This window comes from Lathyrus oleraceus, chromosome 6 (assembly GCF_024323335.1).
Source record: "Lathyrus oleraceus cultivar Zhongwan6 chromosome 6, CAAS_Psat_ZW6_1.0, whole genome shotgun sequence".
NCBI lineage: Eukaryota > Viridiplantae > Streptophyta > Magnoliopsida > Fabales > Fabaceae > Lathyrus > Lathyrus oleraceus.
In genome coordinates, this window is record NC_066584.1 from 12,480,483 (window position 1) to 12,503,763 (window position 23,281).

General features: G+C 34.4%; 2 long non-coding RNA genes across 2 annotated transcripts; one reads left to right on the plus strand and one right to left on the minus strand.

The window, feature by feature from the left end:
- Positions 1-3,102: 3,102 nt before the first annotated feature.
- Positions 3,103-3,720, minus strand: LOC127097230 (uncharacterized). The gene is made up of 2 exons (XR_007792953.1): positions 3,586-3,720; positions 3,103-3,412 (listed from the first exon to the last, which is right to left on the minus strand). It is a non-coding gene; the product is annotated as an uncharacterized LOC127097230 (long non-coding RNA).
- Positions 3,721-3,755: 35 nt separating this feature from the next.
- Positions 3,756-8,625, plus strand: LOC127097231 (uncharacterized). The gene is made up of 2 exons (XR_007792954.1): positions 3,756-3,975; positions 8,138-8,625. It is a non-coding gene; the product is annotated as an uncharacterized LOC127097231 (long non-coding RNA).
- The last annotated feature ends 14,656 nt before the right edge of the window (positions 8,626-23,281 follow it).

The following is a 23,281-nucleotide window of genomic DNA, read 5'->3' on the forward strand; positions in this document are numbered from 1 at the left end:
TATCTAAGCAAAAGTAACAAATCATTGACGAATAATTCGACCGTGCAAAAGTAGACAAATTATTCGTCATTGATAGTACGATGCACCGGCGAAAGCAAGTATTGCCCATATTTTTATATTTTCTAAAAATTATGCAGAAATTCCGTAACATAAATGACTTGGATTGTGAGATTGTGTTAGAGTGAGAACCATAACCCTAGGTCATGTTTGCCTCAATTGGAAATTAATTGATTTTGCAAATAAGTTATTTTCATTTAATTGTTTTTTCTTTTAAGTTGTTTTCACCAAGACTCATATATTTGATTTCTCTAGATATACATCGATAGGAAGAAATTCGGCACTTAAGGCATTAGTCTCTGTGGTTTGATATCTTTTTACTACTTCGCATAGTCGTGCACTTGCGGCATGTCATGTTTTTGGAGCCGTAGCTGGGGGACCAATTGCGTTTGATATTGAATTTTTGTTTAGTCACCGTATAGACTATATTTTTATTTTTATTTTTACTTTTATTTTTATTTTTATTTTGTTGCAATCTTATTGCTTCCCTTGTATGCGAATAACTCATTTTTATTATTCTATTTTTTTACCGTAGCGATTATAAGAACTTTTTCTTTTCTGTTGTTTCTTTCATGGTATACACGAGGTCTATAAAAAATTCATTCAACTACGTGGGAAATAACCATGGATACCCTTATCCCAATACCTATAATCCAGGGTGGATATATCACCCAAATTATTTATACAATAACCACTCCGAGTATTTTGAGGAACCATCGAACTCCCTACAATCCAACCTTGAAATGTTAATGGAGAATTTTATTATGATGAAAACTCACTCTAACTTGGAATCTATGATGGAGAGTTTTGTGGTGACATAAACTCTTCTTAACAAAGAGTTTAGAAACCAAAATCTCCATACCAGTGAAGCCTTTAGGCAGCTAAACACTAAGATCGAGTTCCTTTTGACTAACAACAATGCATTGTAGACCCAAATCTCTCAACTTTCACACACCCCTCTAGGACCCTTCCCTGAGGAACATGTGATTGTTGTAACAACCAGAAGTGAAAACACAAGTTAAAAATCTTTGGGAGAATGATAAAGAACTTGAGGAGAATTCTTGTGGGAAAGAGGTAGAGATTGAATAAAATCCACCGACACCACCCGTAAGGAAGATTGTCGAAGAGGTAGAGAAGGAAACACCTTATGTTGCTCCTCATCCCTACAAGCCAGAGGTTCCTTTCCCATAAATACTTGTGTAAGATAAGATAGGAACCCAATCCAAAAGGTATGCAGAAATAATGGAAAATATCTTTACCCATGTGCCATTAATTGAGGTTATGTCTAAAAAGAGAATATTATAAGACCATGAAACTGGGAAAATTATTGATTTTAAGAGGGGAAGGTTTACCTTTGAGGCAGAGGAAGAAAGGACTAAATACAAACTCGAAAAGTCGATACTTAGGATAGAATCAGAACTTCCCCCACGGGCTCCAAAGTATGAACCACTCTATAGGAAAAAGAAAAAGAAGAGTAATGGATACAAGAATGGCTTGATAAGTGGTCATGGTCACCTAATACTACTAAGAGTGAGGTTGATGAATCGTTTTTCGAAGATCCCCTATGAGTGCTTGCACTCATCAACCGTCGAGCTAAAACGATGTTGAACAAAGTGCTACATTGGAGGCAACCCACACTTTTTGCACTAATTTGTTTTCTCATTGTTTTATTTTTATTTCATTTAATAAAAAGCTCATGAAGGAGGAGAAAATAAGACAAGGAGTAGTCCTGGATAATGTCCAAGCAATGATGCAATAACACTGTTGCAGTTTCCATCTCCCGAGTGAGGTTCTTGTGAGTTTACTCCCTCTTGCTTGCGCTAAAACATCGGGGACAATATTCTCTTCAAGTTTGGGGGATACTTCTTTACTTTTATCGCTTTTTTATTCTCTTTCTTATTTTGTTCAATATTTTGTTCATGTTTTCTTTCTTATTTCTAGCTATTTCTATTTTATTTGTTTCAAAATACCACTTTTTGTAGCTTTTCCCAAACTAGGACCGAGACTTTTTTTCATTATAAGCTTCGGTTATGGGGAAAATGGAAAAATATATAGAGTTTGAGGGATTAAAGGCCAGTGTCATAGCCCAAAATTTGCCTCCCCCTTTTGCTTTTCATCTAACATATGACTTGAGACTCATTCATGCCTCATTCATATGCATCATTCATTTATGATTAACACTCGCTAACAAGCATCATAGATTCAAGGTTTGGGGCTAATTAAAATCAGTGTTTTGGCTTGAAGATTGTGGTTTTCCTCATCATGTGGGGGTGAAACCCTAATTGCTTAGTTCATGTTGAGGACCTTTTGGTTTATGACTTTGGATTGGATAACTTGTACCTTGATCTTGTGGTTGACTTGAAACCCTAATTAGGGAGGCTCCGCATTGTGGTTTGCTTTGACTTGGAAACCCTATTTTCTTGGTTGATGGCATCGGTAGACCCTTTCACTTGCATGATAAGTCACCTATCTTGAGGTATTTAATCAAGCATGATCACACCTTGATCTTTGGGGTTTGACACATATGTTGTTAACCAGGTATCCACTTGGTTTTATACCTCACTTCATTCTTAGACCCATGATCATTCAAGGTCTTGCTATCACTTGGCATCAATCCACTGCATGTTGTTATTACATTCATCATTGTGTTATGATCTTTAGTTTGAAACTGATTTTAATTTCAAATTAATTCGAGAAGTGCAAATTGATTTTTATTCACATTGATTTTTGGAGGTTCAAGTTGATTTTGAAATTTAGATTAATTTTAGATATCATTTCACCATTTTTTGTCAAATTAATTTTAGAAAATAATTAATCTTTTTTTAATTTCAAATTGATTTTAGAAGTTTAAGTGAATTTTTAGAATCATTTTATATCAAATTGGGCCATGGTTGTAATTAGAGTTGGCCCATTCAAGTTTTTTCATATTAAAAATTCAGCATGAGTATCAGAATCCCTTGAGTCCAAATAAAAATAGCATAGACCCATTAATCTAATTAACCACATATCTAATATCCAAAATCCAATTACCCATCCAAAATCCAATTATCCATCCAATATCCATTTATTCATCAATATCAATTTATTCATCCAAATCCACTTAGCAAAACCAAAATCCAATTATCCAGATACCATTACCATATCCACTCAAAACCATTACATATCCAAATGTCCACATACAAAACCACATGCCTATACACCATTCCAATATTCATTCATCTAATAAGCCATATCCACATTCAAATAAAACAAAAAATGAATCCAAGCACAGCATAATTGAAACGCATTGAAACGCATTGCAGCAGAACGCAAAATGCAGGAAAACCGAAAACACCCTTCTGCAGAACCAGTTCACCTGCAAAATTTAATACATCACTAACAGAATCATCACCCCTTTAACAACTCTTCATAACCATCACAATTAAAAAGCTAACGGTTGATAGATTCAAGCTAACTAACAAATTTTAACAGTGTTAAAGCATAACCAAATTGCACAGAGATGAACTAATGAAGATTAACGGTTCTAACATTTTTTAATACTATAAGTTCACACTGCAATTCAGAAACTCGGATTTTGGGGGATTTTCATCCATTTTTTTCTCATCAAAGCTCAACCTGAACCTCACTCTTCCATTCCAATCTTCAACAACGCAATTCACAGAAAGAAGGAAGCGAAGATTCAAAGAGAAGCACCTCGAGTTTCATCGAAAAGACACGAATCAGAGTAGCTTCAATCTTCATCCCGTTCATATACACATAGTATCCAATCGTGATTCAATCAATCGAGCAATTCGCACTCTCTCGTCGTCAAAGTACTAGGAAGAGAAACGACGCAAGCGAAGCGACGAAGAGGCAAAGGTGAAAAATTCAGAGACGAAGAAGATTGATGCCTAGGTTTTTTCCACCGCATCGAATCCGGTAAGACATTATTGCTTCGATCCGCGTTTCGTATCAATTTGGTGTTGTGATTGCATCTAGGTTTTGATCAAATCCTTTGATGATTAGACGCCATTATGATTGTTGTTGTTGAATTCGTGGTTAAGGAGGAATTTGGATTCTTGAAATCGATGAATTGACGCGAGATTGAAAGAAGTGCGAAGGACGTTGAAGCACGAAGAAGAATGCGATGTTGAACCTTCAAGCTTGTTTAAAACAACATATTTTTGGAGTCGGCTTGCAGATGTTTTCGGCTTGAGAATGGGCTAGTTGGGCCTAAGGCCCAAACAAGAGGTTTCCACTCTTCACCCCTAGAACCGGGTCTGCACCCCTTGCTCTATTACATAATTGAAAATGGGCCTTTGCCCTGAAGCCCATGAACAAATGCAGCTTGTCTCCTGGATCCGTTTTCTGCACCTCCAACTTAGGATTGTTACTTACCCAAGGCCCATAATTATTTGTTCTTGGCCCATTATCCGTTTTTCCTCTAGTTTTTTTGCTAAATTTCTTGTTATTAGATTAGGATTTAGTTTTTCTAATTAATTAGGATTTTAGAAATTGATTAGTAATTAGATTTTAGAAACATTAGGATAATTAGGGTTTAATCTTGATGAATGTTTAGAATATTATAATTTTATAATTAATCAGGTTTAGGGTAATTAGTTTAATTAAAAATGGATTAGTAGTAGATTTTTAGAAATGATTAGAGATTAATTAGTTTCGATTAGTTTTTTTAAGAAATTATAACTAATTAGATTTGATTAATGGAGTTTAATTAGAATTTGCATGATTATGAATTAATTCAATTTATGAACAATGACTGCTTTTCCCCTAGGTTTAGGAATAGTCTAATCTTGTATGCTCCCTTAGTTTAGGGTCTTGATCAGTTTTGTCTGATTCTTACTTGGTTAATAGATTATTATTGTACATAGTTAAACTATTATTTCAATCTCACTGATTAATGTTGACCAAAGGTCGCTTTGGTAAACTAAATCCTTTGTAGTTGTGTTGTAAGCCCTAAGCTTATTCAAATGATCAAAAGACCCTTGATCACTTGATATGGCAAGTCCATTGCGTTCAAACTATTGTGGATATACTGAATCTCATGAGCTTAAGACCTCAAGGTTCAAATGCAAGATCAAGACTTCAAGTCAACATCAGTCAAGCATGACTAGCAAAATGGACTACTTCTCAAAGCATAACAAAGGTATCAACAATTGACAAGTACGATTCAAATTGTAAGCCATAAGCCTTAGGTAATGAGGAATGATGAGACGAAGTTTCTCCTATCCTTGTCTAGAGTGACTTTACATATGGGGCATATGCCCTAGCTATTCAAAGCATTCGCCCTCATTCATAGACTTTAGCACAATTCGTATCAAACAATTGTCAAGTCTTCTTAATATAACAAACAACATGGCATCATGAAGATCAACAATCAGGATCTTCTCAATAATCAGAAGCCTCTAACAACATTTGTCAATCATGATGAGGGTTACGGGCTATAAGCCTTAGGTAATGAGGAATGTTGAGACGAAGTTTCTCCTACCCTGGTCTAGAGTGACTTTGCATACGGGGCATATGCCCTAGCTATTCAAAGCACTCGTCCTTGTTCATAGACTTTAGTGCAATTTGAATCATGCAATTGATAAGTGTTTTTCAAGCAAGCATTAAGCATTCAACAATGAAGCACTTTTGTTATTAGTAACTGGTGGTTATACACCATCTTTCAATCTATTCTTTGCCTTGAAAGGTGATAAACCTTGGCACTTGTTCTTTGCCTTGTAAGGTGGTAAACCTTGGCACTTTCCTAGTAAGGTGATAAACCTTGGAACTTTTTCTTCACCTTGAGAGGTGTTAAACCTTGGCTATTCCATTCAGTTCTTTTCCTTGAGAGTCATGGACTATGGCATTTGATTCTCTTCACCCTGTAAGGTGATAAACCTTGGTAGTCCGGTTTCTTGACATCATCGGTTTTAAACTCTAGTAGTTATACCTTGCATAGAAGGTTGTGAACCTTGACACTCTTTTTTTAGCCTTGAAGGGTAGTGTACCCTGACAAACCAATCTCGTTCCCTTTTGTTTCAGCCGTAGTAGGCTGAACTACGATTACTCTGATTTTCTCATTGCACGATAAGAATACGTATGCACGAGGGTTCGAATTCTCTGGGATCATACATAATTATTCCTCCCGCCTTAGGGCACCATTCATATCTTTCATTATCCATTATCTACTTCAATCATTGAACCGCTCACCCTAGTGACATATTGTTTCTTTGAAACCAAATCACAACCTTCTCTGGGATTTCATTGATACCCTTTTAGGACCATATAGTGGCAAATCCGCATTTGTACCTAGAGTTGTTTGACTTGTACCCAAACATTTAATTCTTCCTTTTTCGGCCTAACCATACAGTGATACCATGCCTTAGGCTTCTCGCTTGTGGTTTGTGCCACCTTCCCTCTAGGGTACAAATTCTATTTCTCCTATGGATTCCAATGTATACCCTGACCTTTGGTTTCAAACTATACCTTTCATTCACTTATTACCAAACCCTTCACTTTTTTTACTTTGGTCATTTATTCCGTTCATCTCCATGACATATTCATATTCTACCTTCACTCACTCCATGTGATATACCCGATTCTTTGATCCAAATGCAATATACGTTTGAGCTCCATCTTGTGTCACCTTGTGAACCAAGAGATGTTTGAGCTATAAAACCAAACACTTAATTCTTTTATTTTCGGTTATTCTAATACAGTGATACCATGCCTCGGACCCCTCACTTGTTGGTTCATACCAGTTTTACTCTTGGGCTCATATTTCACCCCTTTTTGGAATTCAAACAGATTATCCTTTGGTTTTGAACATACTGTTATCGCAATTATTTTCACCTCTTACCACTAGTTCTTTGAACTACAGAGCTCTGAATTCCTCATTGCACTATGAGGATATGTAGGCACGAGGGCCCCAATCCTCACCGTGCACGTTACCTATTTCTCTCCCTTCCTCTCATTCTTTTGCGAGTAATATTTAGTTATCACACCCATTTGAGCTAGAATAACCAAAACGGTTCCTATGGAATACCGTGGATGTAAGGGGTGTCAATACCTCCCCCTTGCATAACCGACTTCCTTACCCATCATATCTCTTTCCCCTAGGTTTTATCGACATTTTCCCTTTCTTTCAGGAATGAATAAATTTTGATGGTGACTCTGTTGTATGTTCGAGCGTGCGATACGTTCGGTATATTTCCGCTAGCTTCAGCTAGGACTAGGGACATTGGGAAAGTTTGACAACTTAGGTATTACCGGAACACCCTAGGTCCCCCAGAGTAGGACGCGAGTCTAACGTGTAGATTTGTGCCATTGTACTCAGTTTCTGAAAAGTATCCCTAGATTAGTTTAGAATGACAATCCAACATAATTTAGACTCGCGTACATGTATGATTGGTTGGTAAATGAATAATCTTGGACACCAAATTGATAAATAGACGATAAAAGGTAACTACACCTTCTAAGTTGGGTAACCCTCACCCAGTTATTTAGCCTAACCATGGTTAAACCCCTAATGCCGTCCCAAAGTAGACTAATAAATGCAAAAAAGTGTGTAAATTCATCGGAAAAAGAAAATAAATAAATAAAAAGGTGCCTAAATGAAAATTCTAGATCAGTCTCATGTATGCGACAATAAAAACATATAAATTGCCTTAATTTGATTGTTCGAGGGAAAGAGAAAAATCAGAAAAAGAGACGTAAGCCCAAAGCATAGTTGGGGAGGTGTTCGAAAGGGAGACTTAGGTTTGGGGCTCTACCGCAATTATTGTTCTTGGGAATACCTTTGTTGTCAAGTGATTACCAAGAGAAACATGCCCAGCCGATCGTAACACAAACTCATGTATGAGTACCGTTGACTTTGTTTTTGTATGCTTTCTCATGCAGCATACCGCTTGATCTAAAAATTTATATCCGCAAGCTTTGTTGCTTGAAGACAAACAATAATCTAAGTTTGGTAGAGTTTGATAAGTGATTTTCTTATCGTTATTTCTAATAATTTTTCTTAGTATTTCATCGCATTTTGAACGTTTTACTTTTGTTTAACATGTTTTATGCTTTGGTTGTATGCTATTGATATTTTCAGATCTTAATGAGCATCCAAGACAAAAAGGGATAAAAAATAAGCAAAATAAGGCAAAAGATAAAAAAATCAAGTTTTTCTCATAGTAAAACCAGAAGGCTGCTACGACCACCTGTAGCAGCAAAGGTGCTTAGGGTTCCCATGATGCATTCTCCAGTAAAATTAGCAGGGACCTGCTACGACCACCTGTAGCAGTTGCTACGGGTCGTAGCATGAGGGCGAGGACAAATTATTTTGTTTCCTTTTTTAGATTGATCCTCAATAGTTATGGATCTTAGGAATTATTTGATTTGATATTATTCTAATGTAATATGAAATCAACCAAATATATTGTGCTACTTTTAGTTTTTCTATAAAACTCATAGCCTGTTATGAGTCTTGGATTAAGGTTTTATTCTACAAGGTTTCTACATATTTCTTATTTTCCTCTGTACTCAATTCTCCAAGGGAGAAAGATTGGATCAATTCTTAATTTAAATAAGGTTTTCTTATTTGTTTTATATTCAATTGCTTACCCATTACAATTGTTTGTTATGAATTCAGTGATGAATATTTATTTGATAATGTTTGCTTCATCATGAGTGAGTAATCCATTAGGGACTAGACGTTATGGGATCATCTTATAACCTTTTGTATGATCCATCACATATAGATTACGATAAATTTTGCCTAAACGTATGTTATAATATGAGTTCATTCATTCTAACTCGTGTATGGAGGTAAGGTGTTCTTAAGTATCCTCAGTAGTATGAAAGGATATATGTCGATAACGGAGTGCTTATTTTTAAACAACCGGGTCCAATACAGTGAAAATGCTTGAACGAAATTGAGAAAACTTTATAGTCGAGCAAAAGTAATAAATCATTGACGAATAATTTGACCGTGCGAAAGCAGACAAATTATTCGTCATCGATATGGCAATGCCCGACGAAAGCAAATATTGCCCACATTTATCTATTTCCTATAAATTATACGAAAATTTCATAATATAAGTGACTTGGATCATGCAATTGAGTTAAAGTGAGAACCATAACCCTATGTCATGTTTGCCTCAATTGGAAATTAATTGATTTGCAAATAAGTTGTTTTCATTTAAATTCCTTTTCTTTTAAGTTGTTTTCACCAAGACTCATATTTTCGATTTCTCTAGATATACACCGATAAGAATAAATTCGGTACTTAAGACATTGGTCTTTGTGGTTCAATATCTTTTTACTACTTTGCACAGTTGTGCACTTGCGGTGTGTCAGTACTAAGCTTAACACTAAGGGTAGTGTGACAACACTTACCGTGTTTTGCACACAAAAGTCTCCCTCCTAGTCTACCAATTCAAATCATGCCATTGTACCTTAGTCTCACTATTTTAAATCTTTCATCCTTGTTCATTCGAGGTAATCACATTAAGGCATTTATGATAAGGAAAGCCAAACTATTTTATTTTATTTTTATTCATTAATTCATGCTTGCATAAGGATGTTTTTTTCATAAGCGCATAAAAAGTTGATTTATTCATATTTTTCTTTTTGGTGGGTGTTGGGGTTCAACCACCGTTGGGCTAAGTAACCGGGTTAGGGTTACCCAACTTAGTAGGTGCAGTTGCCTTTTACCGCATTTTCTTTTACTTTCTCGACTAACCAAACTTTTAATATGCGAATCTAAGCTATGTCTGACTACACAAATAAACTAATTAAGGATTGCTATGAAAAAGAATTTAGAGATTATGACACATGGGGTATTTAAATTGATATCCATATTCGAGAGGATCTAGGTGTTGGGACAATACTAATTTTGTTAAAATGTTCCCAAGTTCCTTAACCTTTAGCCTCTCCTCCTTTGGAACCTACATACTTTCTAAGTGAGCTATTATTCTTAATCCTTTTTAAAAAAATATTTTGGTTCAAAAAATGGGTGAGAAGACAACACAAGCAGAAATTCCATGCATAGATGACTCGACATCACATGCAATAACTCAAACTAATTAAATAAACTATATAAAGCATAAAATCCTAAACTAGAAAACACGAAAACTCCTCCCCCACGCTTGAATCAGACATTACCCTCAACGTTTGTGAAACAAGTGAAGAGAAGGAAATATTGAACCTGGAGATTCACGCATGAAATATAATTTGAAGGTGGCAAGAAACAAAAGAAAGAGGGGGTTTGAATTGAGTTTCTAAAAACAAAAGCTTTTTCAAAACTAACTCAACAAAGCAAGAATACGAACAAGAAAAGTAACAAGGTTATTTTTATACTGGTCCACTATTAACGAAGCTACCTTCAGTCTATACTACCAAGGTGATTTCTCCTTCTTAAGAAGGACTTAATCCACTATAATCAAAACCTGATTACAGACACCACAAAGACAATCCATCCTTATCTTCTAGAGTCTATCTGACTAAAACCTAGTCGCTCAAGGAAACCACTCAAACAAATTTGAGATTTACAAGTTGTGTTTATGAAGAATGCTTCTAAGAAAGCAAATTAACATAAGTTAATACAATGAATATTTCTCATACAGTAACGAGCAAAAACTCTTGTGTGTTTATAAAACTATACACAAAAAATAATATGATTTTAGCAAGTGCGTGTGTAGTAACGTTATCAAAGCATTTACAACATCTTCCAATCTTCAAGTCTCCTGTATATAAGCATATAAAAGAACTATTGGAGGGTAGAATTGGAATATTGAATTGTAGTTGTCTCTTTCATAATGGTTTGTATATGGGAGGCAAAATGGTACAATAGTACTGTCCTTAGCCCACAAAATAAGGGTAGTGGAGGAAAGGGTGATCTTGTACTATGTACTATTTTCTTGACGCAAAACCTTTTGATCTTATCTTATAATCTTCAAAGGCTTCTGATGAAATGATGTTGAAGTGTGATTAGAAGGATCAAGATACAAGTTATCAGAATCCTCAGAACCTTGGTCTTCAAAGTCTTGACACAGTTCCTCAGAACCCGGTATTCAGAGTCTTCAGATCTTGTTCTTTAGAATCTTAAGAGCTTGAGCACATAATCTTGAAGGCAGACAAACCTTTAAAGGCTCTTCAATCAGAGTCACAATCAGAAGCTTTAATTTGAACATTCCTTAGAACCGCTGTATAATAACTTTCTAGAACTTGACAGCATCTTGTAAAGCACTTGAATCTCCTCATAGTCAAAATGTGTTGATTCCAGAATGTGATGACGTCATACGTCATTGCTTCGAAGTCAAAACCTGTAAGCAAAAGCTACACACTAGATAAAAACCATTAGTGTACAAAAGTGTTCTTTAAGAAACAATGCATTGTTATCATCAAAACTAAAGGCAAGATACAAAACCAAAACTTGTTCTAACAATCTCCCCATTTTTATAATGACAAAACCATGTATTTTGATGAACAATTTTTACTAGGTTTAATCACATAAAAATATCAGAGCAAGGTTTGTAAGCTCCCCCTGAATTTTATACTGTTAAAAATTGTTTTTCAATTTAGAATGTTAGAGTTGGGTTTGCAAGCTCCCCCTTAATTCAAGACTTAAAATAATCTTCACACATATAAAAGTTTCAATCAGCATGAAATAAATAACTTTCCATAAGGCAAAATCCTAGTTGTTACTCTCTTTCAGAAAGGAAGATGCATGGTTACTATCTGATTTCTATCTTCCCATTAGGAAAAATCCTAGTTGTAAAGGATGAAGTAGCTTCCTAAAATGAATTAGCTTGGGTATATAGGTAATTCATTCAGAGTCCTGCTTGAGTGTCAGAAAGTCTCATTATCAACATCATCAAATAACATGATTTGTCAGAGCTTTCATAGCCTGGTTGAATTGTTTATGATAACTGATGTCATATTTCATATCCTGGTTGTATTCATCAGGTTCAGAACTTGTATACATCTGGTTCAGAACTTCGTATGATTCGGAGCTTGTGTACACTTGGTTCAACTTACGCACCTGGTTCACTAAGCACCCGAAACACTTGGTTAAAATGATGAACTTATTCAAAGTTCTCAAAAGGGTTACCAATGTCAGAAACATATAAAACATGTTTGGATTTCAGAATTGGAATTAGATATATCAAAATTAATCATTCTTTCTCCCCCTTTGTCATCATTCAAAAAGAATATAAATACAAAGTAAACACAATCATTCTTACTCCAAAAAATATCATTTTATTCAAGAGAATCCAGAGTACATAAGTGAAAAGAAAACAAAGATAATAAAAAAGTTTTTTAAAACTAAGGTTTATGAGGGGTGGTAGTATTGATAAGATCTCTCCAAGCATCCCTTCTAGCTTTGATGTCCTTTCTTTCACTTTTGAATTCTCAACTAAGAGACGCTTCAAAGCCTTCAGAATGAATTCCTCATAATTCAAAGTCTTCTTTTCACTGGAGACACTTCCAACTTCTAGAGTAGGCTCATAAATAACTAGAGGAGCCTGAACTAGAGAGTAAGGTGGAGTCACAATTAGAGCAGGAAGCATAAGTGTTGGAGGAACCTTCTGAAGCAGGGGATCAACAAAACCAGAGATTCTGACATGGAAGTTCCTCTTTGCTTCCTTCAGGAAATTAATCTCCACCACTTCAGAACTAACTTTAATCTAGCTTCTAAAGTTGTTGGTCAAAGCGCACACCTCAGGAAGGTTTGTGTTAGAAGCACAAGCCTCATAAAGAGATAGTGAAGTCTGCCAGCAGCTTCACCTTCAAACTGAGTTAACAATTCATCAAAGGGTGTAGGGTGAATGTTGGTTTGAGAGAGTGTTTGGTCATAATAGGGTTGAGGAGTTCTATCAGGAAGGGTTATGTGCTCAACATCAGATTCAGTGTCAGAATCAAAGTTTGATTCGACAACGGGAGCATCTGAGTGACTAGGGAGAGATGGTTCAAGATCTAATGAATGATTTCTTGGTTGGATGAGGTGTGATAGGAGATAATATGGTAAATGTGATTGAGATGGAGGTATTATAGTGGAGATTAGAAGTTCATATATGGATGGTGATTGTGGTGGAATTGTGACATTTGGATTATTAGATTGGGGAGCAGAAGTGGGCTTGGGTTCCAAAATAAATGGAACAATGTATAGAAGTGTGGTTGGGATGAATGAAGTAATAGTAAGGGTGGAATAAATGAATTGTTAATAATAGTAATCAAACGAGTATCAGAAGGAACAAAAGTTCCAGTAGAAGTAGCTTTAGAAGCTTTGGGTGCTTCAGCAGAAGTCTTCTGATGCTCTCTAGAAGCCTTAAACTTCTTGGCCATCCTTTCAGAGTGCTTCTTAGAAATTGTCCTCTTCTTCTTCTTCTTCTTCTTCTTCTTCTAAGAAAGAGCTGCAGAAGCTTCCAGAAGAACATCAACATGACACTTCTCCAGAAACTTAACCACATCATCCAACAAATATGGCTTTGAGAAAATAGGAAAACCATTCAAAGGTATCCTTATGTTGTATATCTCTTCCTTGGATACTTCAGCATGAGGGACTTATTACCTCTTTAATAATCTTTATATTCTTCAGACCATTACCATTGAGACATTTTCCAGAAGTAGGTTTCATGTCTTCTGTAAATTAATAATCTGTTAGAGAGTCAACCATTTTGCTCTCGATCAGAATATCTGAGATCAACCTACCTAGAGGAATGTAAATTTTGGTCCTTTTGCTACCATTTATTGTGTCTATCATAGTATTCCTTAGATTTTGAAACAAAAGTCCAGGAAGATTCACCTTCTTTCCAAATTCAATAAAGTACAAAATATATTGTTGATCACCATTGATGCAGTCAGAGGAGTTGGTTGTTGATCTGGGATTAACGAATCCAAGAAGTATCTTAGCCCAAACCTTCAGATGAGGAAACAAATCCTTGATTTTGCTAGAGTGTTTTCCATAGGAGAAAATCACTTTAGACATCTCAGTAATATTTGAATCCTTTTCCACAATCTATTCACATCTTATTCTAGACCCATCATGATTTATGAGTTTAACAATAAGCTTCTCAGATATCACAATCTTCTTTCCAAACATGAAGGACATGACTTAGAACAGTAAAGGTTTAGCATGAATCCAAAAATATTTTACTAGATTGAAGTAAATTGGCCCTTAAAGACGGTTGAAGAAATTTTCCCAATCTTGAAATTTGACAGCAGAAAGAAGGTCAATCTCATTGTCCTTCCAATTGTTGAAATCAACAAGCAATTCTCTCAAAACTTCTAGTCTATCTGCAGAGATATTCAAGGTAATCTCAGGAATGTCAGATGCATATTCAGTATGAACGATATCACCAGAAGAAGATCTTAAAGTAACAAACTGAAGCAGATGAGGAAGTTATTGTTGTAATTATGATGAAAAAGAAGAACCACGTCCAGTACTTTGAGTATTAGTAACCCCTTGTTCTTGAGTCTGTTGAGAAGTTTGTGGAGTAGAAGCCATTATTGAAAAGCAAAAAGCATTTTAGGGATTGTAGAGAATATTGGCTCAGTGAGTGAAAGTGTAGGATGTAAGAGTAGCAAAAGTGTGTGAAGTGAGTGGAGTGAGTTTATATAGAAATTTTTGCAATCATGACGAACATAAAGCAAACAACAAAAAATCTGACAAGGGGGTAAATCGTGAAGGATTTAACCTAATCTCAAGGTTTATTCACCCCAAGTGTCAGATCATCTAATCAGAAACAGTTCAGTTTTCTAAAGCAACTGTCTTAAAACTATTCCATTTATCGAGATCGATTGACAACTATTTAATGAAAAAACTATTCAATATCCATAAAGCATATTTGTTTAACCAAAAAAACTCTGAATAAATACATATGAGCTTATGAAACCTTCTCACTACATAAGTCTCACATGTTCAGAAGTACCAACGAATCTCAGAGTCTCATTTTGTCATTCTGAGAGATAAACCTTATGAGAAAACATGTTTTTCATTCTGGACATAAGTCCATTTTAAAACTTTTCAGAATGGAAACAAACCTATCTTTAACAAGGGGTTCTGTAAAGTTACCAGCCAATTCATGGTCTGCATCAACAAATTTTGGATTTAAAATACTCTTCTAAACATAGTCACGAATAAAGTGATGTTTTATCTCTATATGTTTTTCTCTATAATGCATAATGAGATTCTTAGATAAACAAATAACAGAAGTATTATCATAGAGTATAGGAATGTTACTCTCATATATCTAGAAATCTTCTAGCTGACTTTTCATCCACAACATCTGAGTGTTGTATCTAGAGGTTGTTATATATTCAGCTTCAACAGTTGAATGTGCTATTGTTGATTGCCTTTTACTGGACCATGATATAAGATTATCTCCCAGAAACTGGCAGCTTCTATAAGTGCTTTTCTCTCAAGTTTGTCTCCAGTATAGTCAACATCACAATAACCCATTAGCCTGCAGTCTTTCTATTTTCTATAACACAATCCAAGGTTAATCGTGCCTTTCAGATACCTGAAGATCCTCTTAACAACTGTTAAGTGGGACTCTCTAGGATCTGATTGGAAACGAGCATACAAATAGACATTAAACAAAATGTCAGGCCTATAAGCATTCAAGTATAAGAGAGAATCAATCATACATCCGTATACCTTCTGTTCTACCTTAACACTTACCTCATCCTTCTTAAGGATGCATGTATGATGCCTATGAGTCTTTGACATCTTACATTTAGACATGTCAAACTTCTTCTGAAGTTCCTTGATGTACTTGCTCGGATGGATGTTTAGTTCCTTATGAACTTTGATTGATATGAATCCCCATAGATAACTTGAGTTCTTCCATCAGACTCATCTCAAACTCTGCCCGCATAGACTTAGCAAATTCTTTGCACAAAGTAGAATTAGTAGAACCAAATATGATATCATCAACATAAATCTGAACAACAAGAATTTCATTTTTGAATGGCTTACAGAATAATGTTGTATCAACTTTCCCTCTGGTGAAAGCAATTTCTAAAAGAAAATTGCTTAGCCTTTCATACCATGCTCTGGGAGCTTGTTTCAGACCATACAATTATTTCTTTAGTTTGAAAACAAAATATGGATTTTTAGGATTTTCAAAACCAGGGGGTTGGTGTACCTACACTTCTTGAGTAATGTAAACATTTGGAAGTGCACTCTTAACATCCATATGATATAAGATCATGTTTTGATTAACTACATAAGAGATTAAGAGACGAATAAACTATAACTTGGCAACTGGTGCAAGGGTTTCTGTATAGTCAATCCCCTCTTGTTGATTATAACCTTGTGCAACTAGTCGAGCCTTGTTTCTAACTATATATCCTTGTTCGTTTAGCTTATTCCTAAAGACCCATTTGGTTCTAATAACGCGAGTTCCTTTGGGTATGTGCACGAGATCCCATACATCATTTCTGGAGAATCGATTGAGTTCCTCTTACATAGCCAAAATCTAATATGTATCCTGAAGTGCTTCATCAATTGATGTAGGCTCTATCAGAGACACCAGACCCATAAGTCTTTCTTCAGAGGGCTTGAATGAGGATATGGTTTTGACTGGTTCAAACTTGTCATCCATAATCAATTCTTTAGAATGTGAAGATCTATGTTTGTGCCTTCTCAGAGGAGTCTGAGCTTCAACAAGTTTTGGTTGAGGAGCTTCAGAGTCTTTAACTTCAGCTTATCTAACTTCCGAATTCTTCCCGTCAGAACATGAGTAAGCGATCTTCGGATCTGCAAATTTCTCAACTAAATTTGACTTTTCAGAGTCAAGCTTATCATCGAATTTGACATGGATTGATTCTTAAACAATCTGTGTCTCAGTGTTATACACTCTATATCCTTTTGAGAATTCAGAGTATCCTAACATGATTGACTTATGTGCCTTAGAATCAAACTTGCTCAGATTCTCTTTAGTGTTAAGCATAAAACAAGAACATCCAAAGAGATGAAAATATGAAATGTTGGGCTTCATATTCTTCCACAATTCATAGGGAGTCTTACCCATAATAGGTCTTATGGAGATCCTATTATGAATATAACACGATGTGTTGACTGCCTCTGCCCAAAAGTGCTTGGCCATATTAGTCTCGTTGATCATGGTTTTGGCTATCTCTTGTAGAGTCCTATTCTTCCTCTATACAACTCCATTTTTGTATGGAGTTCTAGGGCATGAGAAATCATGGGAAATTCCATTAGCATCAAAGAGTTCTTCAAAATCTTTGTCTTCAAATTTTCCACCATGATCACTTATGACTTTTATAATCTTGAGATCTTTCTCATTTTGCACATAAGAGCAGAAGGTAGAAAACACAGAATGTGACTCATCCTTGTGTCTGAGAAATTTTACCCATGTCCATCTGCTATAGTCATCAACAATGACTAATCCATACTTCTTACCATTGACAGAGACAGTTTTCATTGGACCAAAAAGTCAATGTGAAAAAGCTTCAATGGTTTGGAGGTTGAAACACCATTTTTAGCCTTGAAGGACGTTTTAGAAATTTTTCCTTTATGACATGCTTCAAAAAGAGCATATGAAGCAGACTTCAGATTTGGCAGGCCTCTGACTAAATTAAGCTTATTTAGCTAAGAAATCCTCCTCATGCTAACATGACCTAATTATCTATGCCACGTCCATTTCTCTCCATCCACAAACATAATACATTTTACAATTTGATCTTTCAAATTAGAAAGTCTTATCTTGTAAATATTTTTCTTCCTCTTTCCATAGGAAAGAACTGGGCCATCCTTTTGAATGACAACTTTATAGGACTTTTGATTGAAAATAATGTCATAATCATTGTCACTTAATTGACTTATGGACAAAAAATTATGCATTAATCCTTCAACTAAAAGAACATTAGTAATGGAAGGAAGTGTACCATTACCTACTATTTCGGAGCCAATGATCTTCCCTTTCTAATCATCTCCAAAACCTACGACGCCTTCAGGCTTAAGTTCCAGGCTTTGGAATATATGATTTCTTCCTGTTATGTGCAACGAACATCCAGAGTCCAGGTACCATGACTAGTGTCTTAACTCCGCTGCTAATGATATCTGCAACATATACTATTTTATCCTTAGGTACCCATATCTTTATGGGTCCTTTTAAGTTAGTCTTCCCAGAGTTCTTAACAAACATGGGTTTCTGTACAGGATATCTATACATGAATGCATAATTAAAACGGGTATGAGGCTTTGTTTAAGCCTTAGGTTTAGAAATACTTCTACCTTTAGGCCTAACATCATTTTGTTTCCCAGAAGTAATGCTTGTATGTCTTCCATGTGTCCTCGGCCGTCTTTGCTCGGCTAACACACAACCCATTCGACTAGCGTGCTAACTCTTGCTTCACCATACAATACTTACAAGAGGTATTATTGTTAAACATGTGAATTCCCACACAAGAGAATGACCGGGGGGGGGGGGGTGAATTATGTGGTTCAGAAAAACATGGTTTTGAAAAACTTTTCGGATTATGATTAGAGTTTAACATCATTTTGAAAACATTTTAAATATTAAGCAGCGGAAAAATAAATTGCATAATATAAATTGTGGAAAATAAAGATTTAAGGGAAAAAGAGGAACATCAAGAATTATACAGGTTCAATCAAGAAATAACTTAGCCATGTTACCGAGAATTGATCTTGAGAGTATCTAATAAACTTTGAGAGATTTTAGTAGGTAATAATCACGAACTCCCTTATACAAGGAAACATTGTTCACTTCCAACCAAACAATAAGACTTGGAATTTAAAAGTTAAGCCTTCTCTTCCAAACAGTGGATGAAGCGACTAATACTCTTTCTATAAATAGTAGATTAAAATGTTTAGTCTTCTTTACATAAGAATCTTGGAGCGGTTAGTCTTCAATCTTCTGAATAATCTTTGTAAGCTTTTACCACGGGCTAAGCTCACGAATCTTAAAACCTTGGTTTTACATAGGCTAATCAATAACCTAGGAGATTTTAATAATAACCTTAGTTTTACCATGGGCTAACCAAGAACCTGTAAAATTTTACCATGGGCTAACCAAGAACCTGTGAAATTTTACCATGGGCTGATCACGAACCTAAATAAGGGCTTGATCACATAATCCCCAAACCAAGAGCTTTGAAGAGTTTAGCTTTTAACACAAGCAATCCCTAAGTGGATAATATTCAACCAAGGTATAAACAAAAAAATCCCTTGGTGAATTTTACAATTCTACCATTCCAAAATTATATATTATCCTCACTCAGAAAATAACTTTCTCGTAGAAGCACTTCGACTAAGATATTAGTGAGAGAAAATAAAAGAAAAAAGTTTAGAGAGAGATAGAGAAAGTGAGAAGTGTTAAAACATGATTCTGGATGATTTGAAACGAGGGAAGGGACCTATATGCACATGATAAAGGTTCGCTCAAAAAGGAAATTGATTTAAATGCTTTTTAAGACAAGCTAATTGATTTACACCTAATGCTAATCAGTTAGATACTTCAAATATAATCAATTACCAGTTCAAAAGAGAAATAAAAGATATCTAGTTGTTGCACATAATTAAGATGTTGTCGTAATCGCTTAGAGCTTAATTTGAACTGAGCTAATCGATTAGATTAATGTCCTAATCGATTAGAAAAGATAAAAATTTGCCTAAAGCTATTATGACAACTCCCAATTCATCTGACACAACTTCAAGAAAATTTCGAAGATATTTTCTTGAGAAAATTTAGTTTGAAAATATGTTTTAGTTTGTGTGTGATATAGCCATGCACTTTACGAGAATGTCCATTTTCTTTAAAAAGTATTCACTCAAACTATTTAAGGTAAGACTTTCTTGTACTTCAATACTTTTTCAGATGCTTTCTTTTGTAGACACTTGCTTGAGTTCACTTGAGATGAGGCTTGAACTTATATTCCATCTTGGTTGCCATCATGAGGTAGGTAGTCAAGTCTATCAAACCTTAATACCCATGTTTGTATCTTTATCTGCTTAATCACTTATGATTGACTTGTCATAAGACATTGGAGTCATCATTTGTTATCATCATCAAAAGTTATTATCCTTGTTAAAAGCATATCACATGCAAAATAAGGTTCCATATTCTCTCCCTTTTTTATGAAGACAACACATCTCTTAGGGGAGGTGGTAAAAGGAAAATAACACATATATGTTTGGAATAATTAAACTCCCCCTGAGTTAGATAGAGAGTATACTCTACTTCCCCTAAGAGTATACTTCTCCCCTATTGTCAAAATAAAAAATGCAGTTAAAGATGCATTGCGAAAAATAAATACACAAACATAGGAAAATAAATCTATTAGAAAGGGAAAACATTGTCTTTTATTTCAAGTGTTCATTCTTAACTTTCATTAAAACTTTTTCTGCATAAACTGTCATATATTTGCAAAATGTTTATGAGAAATTAAGGTTATTATATTTGAATTGTACATTAAAATATAAGATCAAATTTCTATTGGAATTTATTCAAGAACATTTAATTCTATTCAAAATTTGTACAAAATATGTATTATTTTTTCGTCATTGTGTTTGGTGATTGTTGTAAAAGGTTCTTTAATTCGGGGAGATTCAAAGTCCACCATAGTGTTGATGTTTGTGAAAAGGTACTTTGAATTGATTCAAAGTCCACCATATTGTTTAGTGTTTGTGTTAGAATATTATAAGAGGGGTCTTGGTGTGAGGCTTGTACAAAGATCTAACATAGTGGAAAATCCTTTAAGGTGTGAATGGACTAGATTTACCCTTGGTTGATAAGGGAACTAGAATCATGTTCATTTATTTTTCAGCACTTTATCTTGCTAAGAACTTATCATTTCATAACCAAATAAAATTAAGAACATAAGTGCAAGATTGATAAAAACAAGCAACCTTAATTCACCCCTTCTTAGATTGAATCTCATACTTACAATTGGCATCGAAACATGTTAAGATAAGTTGCTTTTAATATCTAGGTATATATGTCTTTCACAAAACTATTCTTAGAAGATGGTGGCAACACCAGCAAACCACCATGTTTCGTTGGTGAATTATATGATTTTTGGAAAATTCATATGCAAATGTACTTAGAAGCACAAGAGGATGAAATATGGAGTGTTGTCAAGGATAGACCATTAATTCCTACAAGTATTATAAGTGGTGTTGGTCAACCAAAGATAAAAAGTTATTGGACAAATGATGATCACAAGAAAGTGTTGTATGATAAGAAAGCAAAAAATATAATTGCATTCGCCTTAGGAATGGATGAATTTTTTCGAGTATAAATTTGAAAAACAGTCAAGGAAATTTGTGATACTTTAGAAGTAACACATGAAGGTACAAAGGAAGTGAAAAGATCCAAACCCAAGACTTTGAATTCCCTGAATTGAACCAAGTCTTAAATAAATACGAGAAATGGAAACTTGGTCTAGAAAATATGTGAAGCAAACAAAGACACTTTAATGATAAATGTGGGTTTAGATACTCTAAATTTTATAAACCAAGTACAAGCAACACTATTTTGGTTAAGGGTAACAATAGATTCAATAATGTGGAATCAAGGAAAGTGCCAGTTGAAATTCATCCTAAGATGACCTATGTTAAAAATAATTCTTATGTCTCTAAAGATAAGAATTTCTTTAGGCCTACATGTTTTATTACAATACAAAAAACCATACTCCTAATGTTGGCTACATAAGAAGCTTTCATGTTCCTAATGGTGAGTATGTATGAGTAAGAAAAGAAACTAACCTAAAAGGATCCAAAGAATATTAGATACTTAGAAAGTATTATTGATTGTTTCTTGTATGTACATGGAAACCATGTACTAAAATCATTAAATTAAGATTGGTTGTTTAAGATACAATAAGACCATATGATATGGTAAGATTAAAGTTTCATTTGGTTAAAGATGAATTGAAAAGATTAACACTTTCAAAGAGCATCTTATTGATATCAACATAATTACTTTAAAAAAGCATTAAGATTGATATGAAATCATTGTGAAGAAGATAAATACTTTAATATGTGATTTATCTTTTCCATATATTACTTTACTTTGGATTTTACTCTTTTTTTCTTTTTGATAATGTCAAAAAGGGTGAGAAGAGATGGTTGTTTTTGCTAATCTTTAGGATACTAAAGACAAAGCATGAATTGCAAAAAAAGAAAAGAGGAGATATACAAGATAGGGGGAGCATCAAATGTCAAACAAAAACTTTTCATCCATATATTTTGTCATCGTCAAAAAGGGGGAGATTATGAAGAATATATTCATCATCTATCTTAGTTTAGTTTTATGAAGACAAAAATTTATCAAAGAATAATTTTTTTGAAGTCTAAGCTCATTTAAATATAAAGATTGCATAAGCCATTGAATATTGTATTAAAAGAAATTGACCATAAAGCAAAGATATTCAATTATAATTCACATTATGTATAACCTTATATGCTCAGAAAATAATTCACTTTTTAATCTCTAATACTTCTAAGCATCCATGTATCCATGTCACCCAAGCCAAACAAGTTTTAAATTGATTTTTCAATTATCACAATAGTGTAAATGATTATACTATATATGTAATCAATTACATCAGCATTCGATCAGAAAATTTTGACCATTTTCAAAGGTGGTAATCGATTACATCATTCATGTAATTAATTACACCCTACGAGTTTTTGAAAATTCTGAACCATTCTGCATCCAATTCAATGAAATTCTTCAAGGAACTTCTCCACTAAATTGCATCTAATCCAAGAGGTATTATGGGGTGTATTTAAGACAAAATACACCCGTTTTTCAAATTACCTCTTTAACACAAATTTTCAAATAATTCAAATTCATTTCAAGTGTTCATTCTCAAATATTATTGAAATTTTTACTGCATAAATTGCCATACCCTTGCAAAAAGTTTCTAAGCAATTATGGTTGTTATATTTGAATTGTACATTGAAAGAGAAGATCAATTTTCTATTGGAATTGATTCAAAAATATTTAATTCTATTCAAAATATGTATAATGTGTGTATTATTTTTCACCATAGTGTTTTGTGAGGATCACCATTGTGTTTGGTGATTATTGTAAAAGTTCTTTGATTCAAGGAGATTCAAAGTCCACCGTAGTATGAGCGTTCATGAAAAAGGTACTTTGAATTGATTTGATTCAAAGTCCACCATAGTATTTGTTATTTATGTTAAAAAATTGTAAGAGGGGTCTAGGTGCAAGACTTGTACAAAGATATAACATAG